This window comes from Dioscorea cayenensis, chromosome 14 (assembly GCF_009730915.1).
Source record: "Dioscorea cayenensis subsp. rotundata cultivar TDr96_F1 chromosome 14, TDr96_F1_v2_PseudoChromosome.rev07_lg8_w22 25.fasta, whole genome shotgun sequence".
NCBI classification, from domain to species: domain Eukaryota; kingdom Viridiplantae; phylum Streptophyta; class Magnoliopsida; order Dioscoreales; family Dioscoreaceae; genus Dioscorea; species Dioscorea cayenensis.
This window is the reverse complement of record NC_052484.1, coordinates 13,566,491-13,583,945: the sequence shown is the minus strand read 5'-3', so window position 1 is coordinate 13,583,945 and position 17,455 is coordinate 13,566,491. Positions and strand designations below refer to the sequence as shown.

Below are 17,455 nucleotides of genomic sequence, written 5' to 3'. Positions count from 1 at the left end.
CTCCCGCCACCGACTTAGGCACCATGGATCCAAACCCCGGAATGATCCCTAACCCTAACCCTATTGCTATCCATGTTGCGGTCTCCGCAATGAGAATGGTTCCGTTTCAAGTTCAGCCCTCGCCTTATCCGACGCCGCCATCGAAGACCTCACCACTCCTACCGCCGAGGAACGTCGCCAACCGGATCGCCAACGCCAATAAAGATTTCTCCTTTAAGACCCCACACGAGCATGCCACCTTCGAGATCGCTCGCCAGATCTGGAGCTCAGCACTCAAGCGTTCACGCGAGATCAGCGACGATGAGATACTCAATGTCCCTACTCAATGAGGTTTCTGTTTAAAAAAATGAGGTCTTTGTTTAAAAATAAGCTCTCTGTTTAAGAAATGAGTTCTCTGTTTATATGCTTGTTTGTCTTTGTTTAACTATCGATGTTTCGCTTTAATATATTGCGCTTTACGCTTTAAAAAAAGTGCTTAAATATCATTGTTTCTATTTAAATATGTACGAGTGGCCAAGATTAGTTGGTTTTTATATCCGGGATTAATTTATCATGTAAATATTTGTTTTTTTCCGCTTTAAATATTAATGTTTTTTTGTTTAAAAAAATGAGTTTTTATGTTTAAAAAAATGAGGGTTTATGTTTAAGAAATGAGTTTTTCTGCTTTAAGAAATGAGGTTTCTGCTTTAAGAAATGAACTCTTTGTTTAAGAAATGAGTTCTCTGTTTAAAAAAATGAGCTCTCTGTTTAAGAAATGAGTACATGCAAAAAGGAATGCAAAAAAGAATGAAAAAAAATGTATGCAAAAAGGTTTAAGGGCAATGATGGAATTTCATAATGCAGGGGGTAAAAAGGAAGTGAAACAATAAAGGAAGGGTTGTCTGAGGTATGCAAAACTCACAGGGGCTGTTTGGGAAGTTTTGAAATTATCGAGGGGTAAACAGTAATTTTCCCATTTTTTTATCATTCATTTTTTTACCATGCGCGTATGCATATGTGCCTCTCTCATCATTATTTTATTAATTTTTGTTATGGGCTCATGTGCTTCTCATTTTTTATTATTATTTTTTAGTTTTATATTTGCCATGCACGTATGCATGCTCATCAGTCGAATCATATGGTAGAAGTGCATGCTTGGATCAAAATCTACTATTAGATACCCTTTTCTTTTTCTCATTTCACAAGAAGAAGCAACACTAGTACACTAAAAATTGCCATGTTAAATGACGGGAATCAAAACAAGCTCCATTTATAGAAAATCTGGCAAGGCTTTTTTTATCTTCTCATTAAGGAAATAGATGCATGATCCTCCACTCATGCTTCTATTTATAAAATTTTGTCATGATTCCATTTGCCATGTGTCCTATTCTTAAGTTCAGCATAGTTCCGCCAAAAACAAAATAGCCACCACATCCTTCTCATGTAATTTTATCTTTTTCATTTTTATTTTTTTAATATTATTTTTATTTTTTTATATTTCATTTATTCTTTTTTTTCCATTTTATCATTACGTGTGTTTTCCATGCTTGCCCTTTAAATTTTCCTTTTCTTTTCTTGTGGGTGGAGCCTGCGGCTTAATTTGACTCAACACGGGGAAACTTACCAGGTCCAGACATAGCAAGGATTGACAGACTGAGAGCTCTTTCTTGATTCTATGGGTGGTGGTGCATGGCCGTTCTTAGTTGGTGGAGCGATTTGTCTGGTTAATTCCGATAACGAACGAGACCTCAGCCTGCTAACTAGCTATGCGGAGGAATCCCTCCGCGCCGCCTTCTTAGAGGGTCCGTGTCCGCTTTAGGCCACGGAAGTTTGAGGCAATAACAGTGTCCGTGATGCCCTTAGATGTTCCGGGCCGCACGCCGCTGCTAATCGATGTATTCAACGAGTCTCATAGCCTTGGCCGACGGGGCCCCGGTAATCTTGTAAAAATTTCATCGTGATGGGGATAGATCATTGCAATTGTTGGTCTTCAACGAGGAATTCCTAGTAAGCGCGAGTCATCACTCGCGTTGACTACGTCCCCCGCCCTTTGTACACACCACCGCCGCTCCCTACCGATTGAATGGTCCGGTGAAGTGTTCGGATCGCGGCGACGGGGCGGTCTCGCCGCCCGCGACATCGCGAGAAGTCCACTGAACCTTATCATTTAGAGGAAGGAGAAGTCGTAATAAGGTTTCCGTAGGTGAACCTGCGGAAGGATCATTGTCGAGACCCGCCGCAAACACGCGGAAGACCCGAGAACACGCGGAAGCGCGGGGCGCGGCCGGGCGAGGGAGCGTGAGGGCGCAGCGCGAGCGCCGCGTCACCCCCGCCCGCCCGCCGGCGTGCCGCGCGGACTCCCGCGCCCCTCGCCGCCGGCGCCGCCTCGGCGGCGCGGGCGGGGCGGGCGCGGGAGGACACGACCCCACAACCGGCGCGGGAAGCGCCAAGGACGTCCCGACCCGACGCGCGGGCGGCGGCGCCCGCCGGGCGCCGCGCGCCGGCGCGGAGGAAAGAAACGACACTGGAGTCACACGACTCTCGGCAACGGATATCTCGGCTCTCGCATCGATGAAGAACGTAGCGAAATGCGATACTTGGTGTGAATTGCAGAATCCCGTGAACCATCGAGTCTTTGAACGCAAGTTGCGCCCGAGGCCACCCGGCCGAGGGCACGCCCGCTCAGGGCGCTCACGCGAACGAAGTCGCCCGGCAGCGCGCGCGTCCCGGACGCAGAGATCGGGCCCTCCCGCTGCGCGGGCGGGTCAAGACCGGGCGGTCGCCCTCCCCGGAGCGGGGCGGGCGCGACGAGCGCTCGACCGGCCTCGCCGAGATCCCGAGGTCGCCGCGCCCCTCCGCGAGGGGTGGGGGCACCGCGCCGCCAACGAATGACAAGGGCCGCCCGCGGAGGGGATGACCCTTCCGCAGCCCTCGCGCCACTGACTCCCGTGTCAGCGGGCCACCCGCTGAGTTTAAGCATATCAATAAGCGGAGGAAAAGAAACTTACGAGGATTCCCCTAGTAACGGCGAGCGAACCGGGAAGAGCCCAGCTTGAGAATCGGGCGATGATCATGTTGGACCTAAACGATGCTTGTTCCTTGCTTGTCCGAGAAGCTTAGCTTGAAATCAAAACATGAATCGCCAACTTGAAACCCTCCGAACACTGGCACAAGCTTTCACTCCCCTTTGATAGCATATAAAGTTCTTCTTGATGGCTTCCAGCAAGTAAGAATTAATTACCTTAATCCTCCGTTCATTCATGGCATACAAATCCACTTCTAACCCATCCTGATTATCCACGTATGTAACCAAGTTTGCAATGATGAGCTCATGTCTCATCAACCCCGAAAGGATGAAAATGACTATATAATAACCGTGAAAGATAAACTTGCTTTGGTTAATGTCATTGTCAGTGATGATTTTATTTCCATAGAAGCAGGGATTGAAGCCATGCAGGTGGTTCCTGTTTCATACTCTTAGTCAACAACATGGCCAGCTTCACTGCCCATGTAAATTCCTCTCATCTCCTTACTTCCATTATATATATATTTTGAAAGACACATGAATATATAGCATGCTTCTTAAAATGTTTTCTATCTTATGCATGCATATAATGAATCCCTTTCTTTTTATCATGCACATATGCATGCTTATGAATGGGGCTGGCTCCAGACGTCATTAACCAGGGGACAGGAGAAACATACGACTTGATTACCACCACAGAGGCCGAGGAGCAACGAGTGAAGAGTGGATTTCTTCTGGATATTATAATTAGCAAGGGTGCGGTCACCCTCCAATTACTTCCCAACGAAGATGAGACACTGCGAGTTTGGAGAGATGCCTTCCCTGTCTTGGGTCTTCGCCATGGCCGAGGAGGAGGAGATGATGGAATCGCACGAAAGACTTGGCCTTTCTGGGCACACTGTGTCTCGATAGTCAATGACAATCCCTTCATATCGGATCGGGTTTCAACCCTTTGTGACAAAATATCTGACCCGTTATCTTCATCAGCTTCTTAACAGGTCGGATCATTTTTCATTCCATGTCCAAACCCGTTAAACTTGTAACTTTTTAAATAGGTTCTTAAAATTTTGGGATATTTAGTCATCCAGCAACTTTTCATAGATATCAAGTTACTAATTGACAAATAAAAAAAATCTCACTAAACACATCAGAGAGAAAACCTTATTTACTTATTCCAAACTGAATCCATATCAACATGCAGATCATGCTTTATTGATTATAAATCCATCTAAACATAAATTTGCATAAAAATTCTGGAGCCAATACAAATATATATGTTGTTTCTTTCTGCAGCATTATATGGTACAAGAAACATGCAGATACTAATAAACTTATGCATGAGAAGTTTATCCATAAGCATGAGGCCAGTTTTTATCATGATATGTACGACTCCAAGGTCCAAAGAACATGACTTTCCATATAGGATCTTCAAAACCCCATTCTTTTCTCCAATCAAGCTCCCCGCAGTTTTGAATATCATTATTAGCTCTCTTTTGGCCTGTCACCATAGCTGAGCCATAAGCTTTTCTTAGATTGTCTCCAACAGTTCTCTTCATTTCATAACTCAACGTCCCTTCTCCAGTTAACTGAGGAGCTTCATTGCTTAAAGTCTTTTCTTGTATTCTCTTAACTTATGGTGTTAAGGAGGATATATAAGCACTGAGAGCATAAGAACAAAGAGCCATCTAGCAATGGTTGCGTGACAATTGTGCGGTTGTAGAGGTTGAGGCGAGGTCGACAAGGGTAGAGCTGGAGAATGATGACCATGTCGGGACAGACCATCTCGGTGGCTATATGAAGAAGGGTTTTACCGGTGATGGGGCAATTAACATCGACGGCTCAGAGCTCAAGCAAGAATTTTATGACCTTATGGTTGCAGTTCTCAACGGCATTGTGGAGAGCTAGCGCATCATCAAGACAGAGGCAGCATGGTGACAACAACAACAGAGGCAGTATGATGACATTGAACAGCAGCAATAAAGGCAACCGGCAACAATGATGATAGCAATGCCAATGAGAGCATCAGGGACGCTTGGCGGCATTATCTAAGCCACTCAAGCAACCACGGCGGCTTCAACAACAAAACGGCAAGCAACAACGGTGTCAAGCTGCTTGGCGGCAATATCTCATCCACTCAAGCAGCAACGATGGCGGGAGATAGCAGCATCTGGCATGATTGGCGGCATTATCTCAGCCACTCAGCGATGACGGCAATTTTTCCTCTTCTTTTTTTTTTTTCCTTATTCTTCATTTTTTTTCTTCAAATATTTTCTTCTTTTTCTTTTTGGCCTCCGGTCCCCCAAGCTTCCTTCTTTTTTCTCTTGTCTTTTTTTCCTTTCTTTTCTTTTTTTTCTTCTCTTTTTTCTCCCCCTCTTTTCTGTTCCTCTTGTCTCTTCAAAGAACTCATTTACTCTTATCTTCACCACCAAACTTCTCCGCAAAATCATAACCCAACCTCCTTGAAATCATAGCCCATAATGAACTAAGTCAAAAGATAGGATAAAATCAAATTTTAAAATTTAAAATTTGATTTTTTTTAATTTAATTAATAAAATTTCGAGAGAGGATAAAATCAAAATTTAGATTTTTAATTAAATTTTCAAATTTTAATAAAATTCAATCTGCCTCGAGATATGTCTTTGGGAGCCCCAGGATTCGCATTTTCTCAAGTTGCCACGAGATCTACCTACATGAAATTTAGAATTGCCTCGGGATGTGTATTTCGGTTATCCTAAGATTTGAGATTGCCTAGAGATATGTGTTCTCAAGGGCAATCTTGTAATTTGTATTTATGCCTTGAGATAAATTCTCAAGGGCAATTTTGTAATTTGCATTTACCTCGAGATATGGTCTTAAGGGCAATTTTGTAATTTATATTTTGCCTCGAGATATGTGCTCTCGATTGATTTTGTGATTTAAATGTTTTAGATCGCATCGAGATCTGTGCTCTCGGCTGATCTTGCAATTTAAATATTTTAGATTGTCTTGAGATCTGTGCTCTAAGCTGATCTTATGATTTGGATATTTTAGATCGCCTCGAGATCTGTGCTCTCGGCTGATCTTATGATTTCAATATTTTAGATCACCTCGAGATCAGTGATCTCGGCTGATCTTGTGATTTAAATTTTTTTAAATTATCTCAAAAATGTCTTCTGGACTTATCTTGAATATATCCAAATATAATGAAATTTATTTATTTTAACCATATGTTGTCCCAATTCGATTATAATTTTACTGTATGTAAATTTTTAAATTTTTTATTCGATTTGAATCAGGACATGCAATTTTTTTTACATAAACAGTTATGTCTGTTTATGCCATATTGTAGTGAACATTATTATTAAACTACTACTTTGAATATAATAAAGAATTCAGGACCATTGCAAGAAGACAATTACGTAGCTGAAGTAGAAATCCTATTGAGGTTGATAAGATGGTTCATAGAGAGTTTAATCAGTGGTTCACAACTCTAAATTATTTTGATTTGTCTTTAGATCAACCGAGATCGTGACGTGCTCCAAGATTCCGATAAGACTTTGCTAATAGCTCTTGCGCAGGGACCAATCAAACAAGCAAAAAGATACAAGGCATTCAATGTTAATGGACATAGGTTTCATACTATGGAACGTGATATAGGTTTAAACACACAGAATAATGGAGTTTTCGGCACATTTGGAACAAGGAGTTATTCAAGCAATAGTGATGTTAACATGTGCTATGGAGGAGTGCCATATTATGGAAAATTAGTTGACATCATTGAGATTAATTACAATGGATTACTTGCTATAACTTTGTTCAAATGTGAGTGGACCAACACAACTCACCCTAGAGGTTTAAAAACTGATACATTGGGTTTTACCTCAATCAATTTTGCAAGACTTATACATACTGGGGTAAATGAAGATGATGAGCCATACATTAAAGCTTCTGAGGCACATATGGTATTTTATGTTGATGATCAAAAGGAAGATGGGTGATGTATGCCAATACATGTAAAACCTCGAGACTTGTATGATATGGGCGAGGATGATTTAGATACCATGGCCAATATTGAAGCGTATCCATCACAAAATCTAAATAGTTTATTTCCTGATGAAGATGCACATTTACCTTTGAGTCAAGATGATATACATGGTCCCCATAATTTGCATGAATCAAATGTTGGTGAACATTTTGAAGCTGAAAACAATAACTAAATAATTATTTGACACTACTTTGTAATTATTAGCTTCTATTTGTACTTATTCTTATGTATTATTTTCCTCTAAATGTTATCAAATTAATTACTTATGTGAATTGTTTGTAGTATGCCAAGGACAAAAAGACACATCACGGCTAGTCATTCAGGGAATTCAGTCGGGGACCCTCACCATTCTACAGACCAAGGTACAGCTATGCCAACACCATAGATTAATGCACAAGAGCAGGAAGATGGGCCTGTGCATCAATCAGAAGATGGCCCTGTGCATCAGTCAAGATGAAAGCGTTGAACCTCAACTAGTCAGGGGCTTTAAAAGGAGTACAAGAACATGGGATGTGCAAGTTAGAGGTGATTAATCTATGTATATGTATATATATATAATTCATTTGATTTTTATATAATGAATGTTTCTCAAAGTTATAGGTGGTTACATATAGCAATATATGTAGTCTCATTTTCTCTTAATGGCAAATGGAAATGGGGAGGTGAAGCGTCAAAAAATGCGAGCAATTGACATATACTCACTTCCACCAGGAGAGAAAGTTGTTGTGGAATGGAATAAAATAAATCAGCCTATTGAATTATCAGGTGGTATGCTTGCTCAATTTCTAGGGCACATTGCAAGCAATTGGCAAAATTTTCCTATCTGGTATGATAAGTGGCAAAAGATTCCAGAGTGCTATAAAGATCATGTGTGGAACAATATTATAAAGGTTCAAAGTTATATTTATCATTGGCATCTTATGGGTTATATTTTTAGTACAATTTCAAATACAAACTAATATATATATTTATTTATTTGTAGTCAAAATTGGAGGTTAATGATGATGGACATAAGAGATACATAATGAAAATCTTAGCAAAGAAATGGCGAGACAATCGATACAACTTATATAACTCGATGAAATGTGATCCCGATGGTCCCAGTGAAGCCAACATTGCGAGGAAACCTCCAGAGATTCCTTTGGAGCAATGGGTTGCTTCCGTGGATTATAGAGCTCGGCCTGACACGAAGGTGATATGCATAAATAAAAATTGATCGTTTTATTATTGAGAAGGTTTTTAATGTTTAAATTGGACTGTGCAGGCAAAAGCATAACAAAATACTAGAAATTTCACCCAACTAACAATGCCTCACACATTAGGCTCAAAGTCCTTTGCTCGGCTGCAAAATGAGATGGTTATTACTTTCACCTAATGTGTAGTCTTAATTATGTCAATCAATCATGTGACAAAATTACGTATATATTAACAACTTTAATTCTTGGTAGGAAAAGCAACTTGGTCGATCTATTAGCAGAGCTGAATTATTTCAAGCCATCCATACAACATCCAATGGGTCTTTTGTAAATGAAGAAGCGAGGCATAATCATGTAAGTTTAATATTAATAAATATGATGTGTTTGATGCTTGTATGGCATGTGTTTATGTGAAAAACTCTATTTCCTTAATTTATAGGAAAATCTAATAATTCAAAGTCAAAGCTCATCTGAAAATGAAGCATTTACAAGTGTTTTCGGAAAAGAATACCCAGGGTATGTTCGAGGTATGGGACTTTGAGTTGTTCCAACCCAAGTTTATGGATCATCTTCTAGCTCAAGCAAGAGAAATGAAGCTAGTGGAGGCACACAAATTGAAGTTGATGACCTCAGGGAAACTGTGCAACAATTAAAACAACAAGTGCTAGAAAATGAACAGCAATTTCAGCAACAAATAGCATTTTTGACCCAATAGTTAGCAAATCAAAACCAAAACATGGCACCTAATCAGGTTTTGTTTAAGTTTATGGTTTTAGAGTTATTGTTTGCTAAAATTGTGCTAATAAGGTTGGTTTTCTTGGTTACATTTATAGGAATTCATCCTTTTATTCATATGTGATATTTAAATTCTTTGCGATAGGAAATTGTTGGATCACCAATTATTGGAAGACGTTCATCACAAGGCAGTCACACAGCCCAATGTGAAGAAAATTCAGACCATACTGCATAGGTTGATGATTAATCTTGTATGTACGTATATATATATCTTCATGTTGCATTTTATTTTCTTTCATATATTTATGTAGCTAATTTAGTTAACTATAACTATCATTGGATTTTGCAGGCTACCATCAGGAGACAATATATTCTCGCATGTAAGCCAGAGTCTTGTTTAATGCCAAAACTTGCTTGTTCTTTGCTGTTAGGGTTAATTTTTCTCGTGAACAATGCCTTAACAAGAGAATAACGATGGAATTTAAATGTGTTTACTGATTCGATTAGTGTTGTATTTAGTACTTGTCATTTTGTGACTTTTGTTTTGATACCTTAAGGTCAGCCAATGCATTTGGCTCACAAATTTTGTTTCACATTATGTGTTTTAAAAGATTTCGTTTACATTTTGTGCTTTAATATATAAAAAGTGGTAAGCATTACATTAGATTCCTTCTTAAGCTGATTGGGTAAGAATGATAAGTTTGGGAAAGAGTGGCAGCTTTGCAGTAGTAGGTCTCACCGTTTGGGAAGGTATATTAATTCTTTTTCTCTCTATCTTTCTTTATAGATCCTTCATAATGAATTTTTTTTTGTTTTCCTTTGTTTTCTTTCATTTTACATTAGACTTTGCATCTTTTTCGTTCTTGCAATTAGTAGAGAGACAACAAACTTTTGTGTACCATCTGGATTTACTCTTCTTTCAAATGGGGAATGGTAAACTTATCCTATATCAATTAATCATTTCACAGTCTGCAAATTAGTTTACCTCAAGTCCTTTCCTCTTTTATTCAAGTTTCATTGTCTTGTGCTTCTTTTATTGTTTACCTTGGTAAGACTTTTGTTGCATGTTAATCGCTATAAAGCATTTGTGGCAACATTCTTAAAATTGATTCCAAGTTTGACGCCCTATCTTGGAACCATATTTTGTGTTCTATGTATATATTGTACCCTAGGTTTACAGGTATGTCCTTTTTAGCTTTTTTTCCTAAGAGAAATGCTATTCCTAATCAACACTCTCAGTTATATAAGTATTAATTATTTGATTTTAACTTTTCATCCTTTTTATTTTCTTTATCTTCCCAGTCCATATATCTCGACTTCCCAAATACCACAGAAAGCTACAGGCTCTATTGTATTGTCAGGTAGGACAATGCAACATCCATTTTTCCTATTCATATATTTGAGGTGGTTCATCAGTTGTTTGCATTTATGGCTAGATGTTTTAGCTATGATGATAATGCTTACCATTTGTTTTTGTATTTGTTTGTTTTAATTTTGTATGTGGCTGTCCATTTGTATACTTCCAGAGTAAGTATGTAAATCTCTTCTCCTAGCATTGATATGTAAATCTCTTTGGTCTATTTTGTTTCCCTCCTTTGTTTTTTTTTTTTCTTTTTGATAAATTGTTATCAGATATGGTCTTAATGATTTTCAGTAAGGACTACAGAGTGTGCTTGGTGTTTAGATCAATGTTCTTGGAAACATGAAACATGCTCGTGGTTTTAGTTATCTGAAAAAAATACTAAATGGACCAAATTAAGATCTATATTGGATAATTAAAGTATAAATGTAATTTATCTTTATTGGAATGGTCATAGGAAATACATTTTATTCGATTTCTTACAGTTTATGCATATGTATATGCTGGTCTGACAGGTAGTGTTCTTCCTTTTTAAATGATGAACTATTTGATGCAGAGTCTAACTGGTTGTGAAATTTTTGTGGTAGAGAGCGCATATGCGAACATCCTCATGAGTTCCTATGAGTTACCTGATGGGTAGTAAGTTCATTAGACTCACATCATGGCAAATACCCAATCTGATTAATAGTCTCTCTGATAACTTGTTTCAGAACTGTCAAGGCCAATCATTTCTTCTTGTTTCAAATTAATAGGGCTTCTTATTTCAGCTCTTAATGGTTGCCACTATTTATCATTGGCCATGCAGGACCATCGAAATCGGTGCTGATAGGTTTAAGATTCCGGATATTCTATTTAACCCATCTTTAGTGCAGGTAATTGCTCATATCTTATCATAATGTGGAGTAGCTATTTCTGATTTGTTATATATATATATATATATTGTAGATGAATATCATTGTAGATGTTTCTTGTTTAAGTTTTTCTTCCAGATGCCCTTTTATGGTTGGAGTTATTTTTTGCTTCCTTAGGGACTCAATATCATTATCACATTTATGCCATATGGGCAGAAATTTAGTTTAAAAGTTTTAATGAAGAATCACTCTAAGCTCATCAAACTTTATGCTTTCAATGAGAAATTACATTAACAACACTCACTTTTATTTAATGTGATTTATTTTGGAAGAATGCATTCAATGTTGTATTTCATATCAAAGTTACATTATTGACAAAACCTTGTTTCTTTATTAACATTTGAATCTTGAGAAATAATGTCCGTGGAGAGATTTGTTTAAGGGGCAAAACCTTGTTTTCAGGTTATTACAAGAATGTAGAACTCACAAATGAAGTATTTGTTAATGGGTGGTTTCACACAGCCAAGTTATCTTTTGGACATTCTAAACATGTCAAACATTGGGTAGCTTTTTCTCTTCTTTGCAATTAAATTAAATAATGGCTTGAAGTCTACATATTTTTGGTGCAGAATTTTCCGCTAGAGCTAAATTTCATTTTTTTTTTCTGCATACGTTATAATGTCTGGTTGATGATAATTGTTGGCTGATCTCTTTTATATTGAATTGAGAAATGGCTTGAAAGTCTGCATCTTTTTGGTGCTAAATTTCCTGCTAGAGCTAAATTTCTAATTTTTTTTGGCATAGGTTATAATGTCTGGTTGGTGATAATTATATGCATGATCTCTTTTGTATTGAATTGAGAACTTGTTACATGAGAAAATTTGGTTCATGTAGGTGCTGAGTTGTAGCCTGATGGCGCAATGAAGATTAATGACAGAAAAAAGAATATTTTCAAATTATCCCAAGGAGAATATGTTGCTGTGAAGAACATTGAAAGTGCATATGCCCAATGCTCACTCATTACATCAGTAATGTTACCTCTGCATCAAATGATAAATATAAATGTGATTTATATGTCCACTGTTTAGGATCATGTCATTTATTACTTGTAGATTTGGGTATACGGCAACAGTTTTGGCGTTGCTGTCCCTGAAAAGCAAGCACTTGAGAATTGGGCAGCAGTCAATGATCTAACTGGCAACTATGTGGAACTCTGGATCCCAAGTAGAGGAAGTATATTCTAGAGGAGCTCAACAACACTGGCCGACGACTTCAAGTATGTCATATATTTCAGACCGGTATAATTCATAAAAATACACTATCTCTTAATGCATATATCATTAGTATTCAATAATCTTGTTCATATTACAATTTTTTCAATCAATTCTTTGGACTTCAGAATGAAGGGGAGGCTTATGAAGTCATTGTAAACAATCAGAAACTCTATATAAACAAAGCAAAACAAGGTAGTTGATTTGTTTATATATGACTATATATTCTAGTAAATATTGAAGACATTGAGTTCATCCCTGGGTTTTATTTCACATATTGAAACTATTCTAGTAAAACAAGGTAGCTTCCAAAAGGATTCCAAGATGACATTGAGTTCAACCCTGATGAGTTCCAAGAAACCTGATTGTATATGAAGGTTGTTCATAGTTGCTTAGGCTAGGAGGTTTTTCAAGACTCATTGAATTTAGAAGAATAGGCCTACTTCTTAGCAGTTTTTTTGTTTTTTAAGATTAAAACAAATTTGTAAATTTGACTTGTAATTATTCATGAGTTATCAATAAATTATTATTATTTTGAAATTTTAATTGAATGATGATCGATCAGTGTATATATATATTTGTAAATTTTTATTATGTGACTACAGAGAAATATATATATATATATAAAATAAAACAATTAAAAATCAAAATTAATTATTTTAAAAAAATTGACACACGGCGGTTCAAGAGTGAACCGCCACCATGAGGTAAAGGAAGCCTGACAATATATGCAATTGTGGCAGTTGCAAACTGTCTTAACTGGCTACAATTGAAGGTCATTTTCTAAACCGCCGCGAATCTTAGTGTTCATATTCCTTGTGATTTGCGGCCATTTTCAACTGTCAGGAATTACCATATGCCTTTAGTGGCAGTTATCACGGCCGTTGATTAAAACCGCCATGAATTGATGCGCCGACGCTGGCACTCAAGGCGATTTTGTAACTGCCACCGGCTGCATTTAGTGGCGATTAAAACTGCCGTGAAATAACATAAAAACCGCTACTAAATGCTCTATTTCTTGTAGTGTTGTAGACTCTAGATATCCTTGCACTGGAAACTTGCTACCACCTTATAGGGGTGAAAGATATCATGCTCAAGAGTACCGAGGAAGAGATCAACAAGCTAGAAATGGCAAAGAGCTTTTTAATTTCAGACATTCCTCATTAAGGATGACAATTGAACGTTGCTTTGGTGTGTTAAAGGCTCGATCTCCAATTCTAAAATTGATGCCTCGTTATAAGCCTTCAAGGCAACATCTTATAGTAATAGCATGTTGTGCTATTCATAATTATATACGAAAGTGGGATTGACGTGATATATTGTTTAGAGAATGAGAGAATATGAATATTGAAGAAGTGGAGGGTTTTAGGAACTAGGGGTGAGCAAAAAAATCCGGATCCGATGATCCGATCCGATATCCGATTTTTTGACCCTAATTTTTTGGGTACCCGATCCAAAAAAAAGGGTCGGGTACCCAATCTACATTTTTTTAGATGCAAACCGGGTCAGATCCGAGTCGGGAGAAATTAAAAATCAGATATCCGAATTCGATCCGGTTTTAAATTTATATTATATATTATATATATATATATAATTTTAAATTTTATATGGTCTAAAAAGTAAAAATGACAAAAAAAAATCCAAATCCCTCATCTCAACCTTTTAAAAGTTATATATATATATATATATATATAATAATAATAATAATAATAATAATAATAATATTAAATTTAAATTTTGTAAAGGCTAAAAATAAAAAAATATATCCAAATGCCTAATCAAATAAATTAAAGAGTTATATACTCATATAGTTATATATATATATATATATATATAAATTTAAATTCTACAAGGTTAAAAGTAAAAAAAATATTTCAAATCCTTGCCTCCCATTCACCGATAGCCATTACCCCGTCTCTTCTCTCTAGTAACTAATGATCATTATAGATGAGATGCTTGATGCTTCAGAAGTTATTTGGATTTTGTAATGCTTAATCTTTAATAAAACTCTTTATTATTTTTGTTATGACTTTTGTTGTGTGAAGAATAATATAAGAGTTTAATGCTAAGTTGTAAGTTTTCCATATTTGTTTTTGTGTAATGTTGTTATATAAAATAAATCTATAGAGTAGATAAAATTTAAATTCGGATCCGGATATCCGATATCTGATCCGGTTTAAACTGGGTACCCAATTTTCGGTACCCGGTTTAAACCGGGTCGGATATGGGTCGAGTTTTTGTCGATCCCAAAAACCGGATACCTGATCCGGTTTTAAAAACTAGATCGGGTATCCGATTTTGCTCACCCCTACTAGGAACTTAGGTTACAATGAGGAGAACTTATGAAGATTATCCGATGAAAGTGAGACTAAAATGGTGATACATCATAATCATATTGCATACTCAATGTGGCTACATTATAATAATTATGAACATTAAACTTATACTTTCTTTGGCTACATTATAACAATTCAGAACATTGAACTTATGCTTGCACTTTTCATTTCTGAAAATGTTAATGAACATTGAACATAATGCATTATAAGATCATATTGAATTCTATTTGTATTCATTTTAGGCTCATATTTACAAAATATATTATTATATTATTTATTTAAGGTAATGTGGTTATTAATTTACTGTAAACCATGCAATAATATCAATTACATAAAACAACTGAATCAAACAAGTTTTGTATTTTTTTGTTTTTAAAAACTTTTTCCAAATGATTTTTTTCTTATTTTTAGATTTGTTTTCGAAAGACTTTCATTCAAACATGTTCTTTTTTTTTAAATTTCTAAAACTTGTTCTGAAAAACATTTTTACAAAATTGTTATAAAAACATAAAAGCAAAAATGAAATTAAACATGCTTGTATTCTTTGTTTTTACAGTCTTCTCACCCTTGTTTTTTAACGCTTAAAGAGAGGTCTTTGAAGTCTCCTCTCCTTCTTTGACCCACTGAAGAGATCTTATGCAAAGTTGACTCTCTCTATGATAACTTTTTGAATTTCTCATAGGGAGATCTTTAAAACATAATCTCTTCCTTGATAAATTGTTGATGTGCAACGTAAGGTGAAAATTCTCTTTGAGAAATTTTTACTCTTATTTATTGACGCTCACAAAGAGATCATTGAAGGTCCTCTCCACTTTTTGTTGTTTGACTCACTAGAGAGGTCCAATTTAAGGTGAAATCTCTTCTTTGAGTGTTTTACATCCTTGGTTCTTGATGCTCACGAGAAGGTCTTTGAAGCATTCTCTTCTTCCTTGGCCCACTGTTAAGGTTCAAGGTAAAAATTCTCTTTGAGAATTTTTTACTCTTACATCTTTAAGCTTAGAGGTCTTTGAAGGTCTTCTCCATTTTTTTTTTGACCCACATCTTTGAAGGTTTTTTACTCTTCTTATGACCCATTGATGGGGTCCAATGCAAGGTGAAAACAATCTTTGATAAGTTTTGTACTCTTACCTTATGACGCTCACAGGGAGATTTATAAAGATTTCACTCTTCTTTTGAGCCACTAATGAGGCTCATAGGAAGGTCACTGAAGACTCTCTATGAAGATTTTAACACTTTTATGAGGTCCAATGTATCGTGAAAATTCTTTTTGAGAATTTTTTCACCGTTGCCTCTTGATACTAACCGGGAAGTTATAAAGATTTCACTATTCTTTTGAGCCATTGATGAGGTCAAGTTCAAGGTTGATTCTCTCTTTCGAGACTTTTTCAACTTTTGCCTCTTAATTCTAACAAACAGGTTTTTTTCACTTTTCTTTTGACCCACTAATGAGGTCCAATACGAAGTGGATTCTCTATTTTGAAAATATCTCACTTTTGCCTTTTGACGCTCATAGGAATGTCTAGAAATATTTTACTCTTCTTTGACCCACTGATGAGGTCCAATGCAAAGTAGACTCTCTCTCTCTTTTGAGAGTTTGTCACTTTTTCCTTTTGACGCTCAAAGAGAGGTCGAGAAAATTTTCACTCTCTTTTGACCCAGTGATCAAGTCCAATACAAGGTGAACTCTCTCTTTTGAGGACTTATCACCCTTGCTTCTTGATGCTCATACAGAGGTGTTAAAGGCTCTCCACTCTCTTTTAGACCCATTAATGATGTCCAATCCAATATGTACTCTTTTTATGAGAGTTTTCCCTTACTTGCCTCTTGACCTTCACAGGGAGGCCCTTGAAGACTCTATGAAGATGTTAACCCACTGATAAAATCCAATGCAAGGTGGACTCTTTTGTTGAGAGTTTTCTCATGGTTGCCTCTTGACACTCACAGGGAGATCATTAAGGACTCTTCTTTGAAGATTTTGATCCAAAATATGGTCTAATACAAAACAAAATGCACTCTTTGGTAAAGAAGAAGAGAATGATGCTTTATGAAATGAAAAAAAAAAAAGCCTTTCTCCAAGTAAGGATAAAAAGAATAGCTTTTTGAATGTCGATTAAGAAATGAATCCCATGTATTAGTCTATAAACTAACACGGAGAGCTCCCACGTGGAAGCATGGGTCTCTTATTAGTTAATGAATGTGATATTTCAAGTAAAAAATTTAAAAAAAGGAAGAAAGATTTCAAACATCTCAGAGAAACTAAGATAATGACTCGATAATGTGAGCAAGTCATGACTTGGTAATTTCAAAATAAAACTTTGAAACTCAAAGATACAAAGAAATCAAAATGCTTAAAAATTTAACAAATCAAAGTCTTAAAGGCTTCACAAGCATAAAATGCGGAAGTCCTCAAACACCAAAATTAAAGGAGATCAAGTTCATGATTACAACTTGAGATCCATTCTGAAACCAAACAAGCCAAAGCTATCACCCAAAAGGTCATAACTCGATGATGTGCAAGTCAAAGCTCAAAGCATGGGAGAATCAAGATTTAAAAAAACACAAAAATCAAATGAATGATGAATGAACTTTGAAGTCTCAATACATTAAAAGATAGAGAACGAAAGAGTCTCATAAGTTAAAGGCTTAAAGGCTTTTGAAGCATGACATACCAAGTCTTT

At 36.7% G+C, this 17,455-nt stretch overlaps 1 long non-coding RNA gene and 1 other non-coding gene across 2 annotated transcripts; both read left to right on the top strand.

Moving 5' to 3' along the window:
* Positions 1–2,515: 2,515 nt before the first annotated feature.
* LOC120276596 lies at positions 2,516–2,671 on the top strand. The gene has a single exon (XR_005541311.1). It is a non-coding gene; the product is annotated as a 5.8S ribosomal RNA (ribosomal RNA).
* Positions 2,672–12,073: 9,402 nt separating this feature from the next.
* On the top strand, positions 12,074–12,838 carry LOC120275148. The gene is made up of 3 exons (XR_005541066.1): positions 12,074–12,198; positions 12,283–12,446; positions 12,570–12,838. It is a non-coding gene; the product is annotated as an uncharacterized LOC120275148 (long non-coding RNA).
* Positions 12,839–17,455: the final 4,617 nt, after the last annotated feature.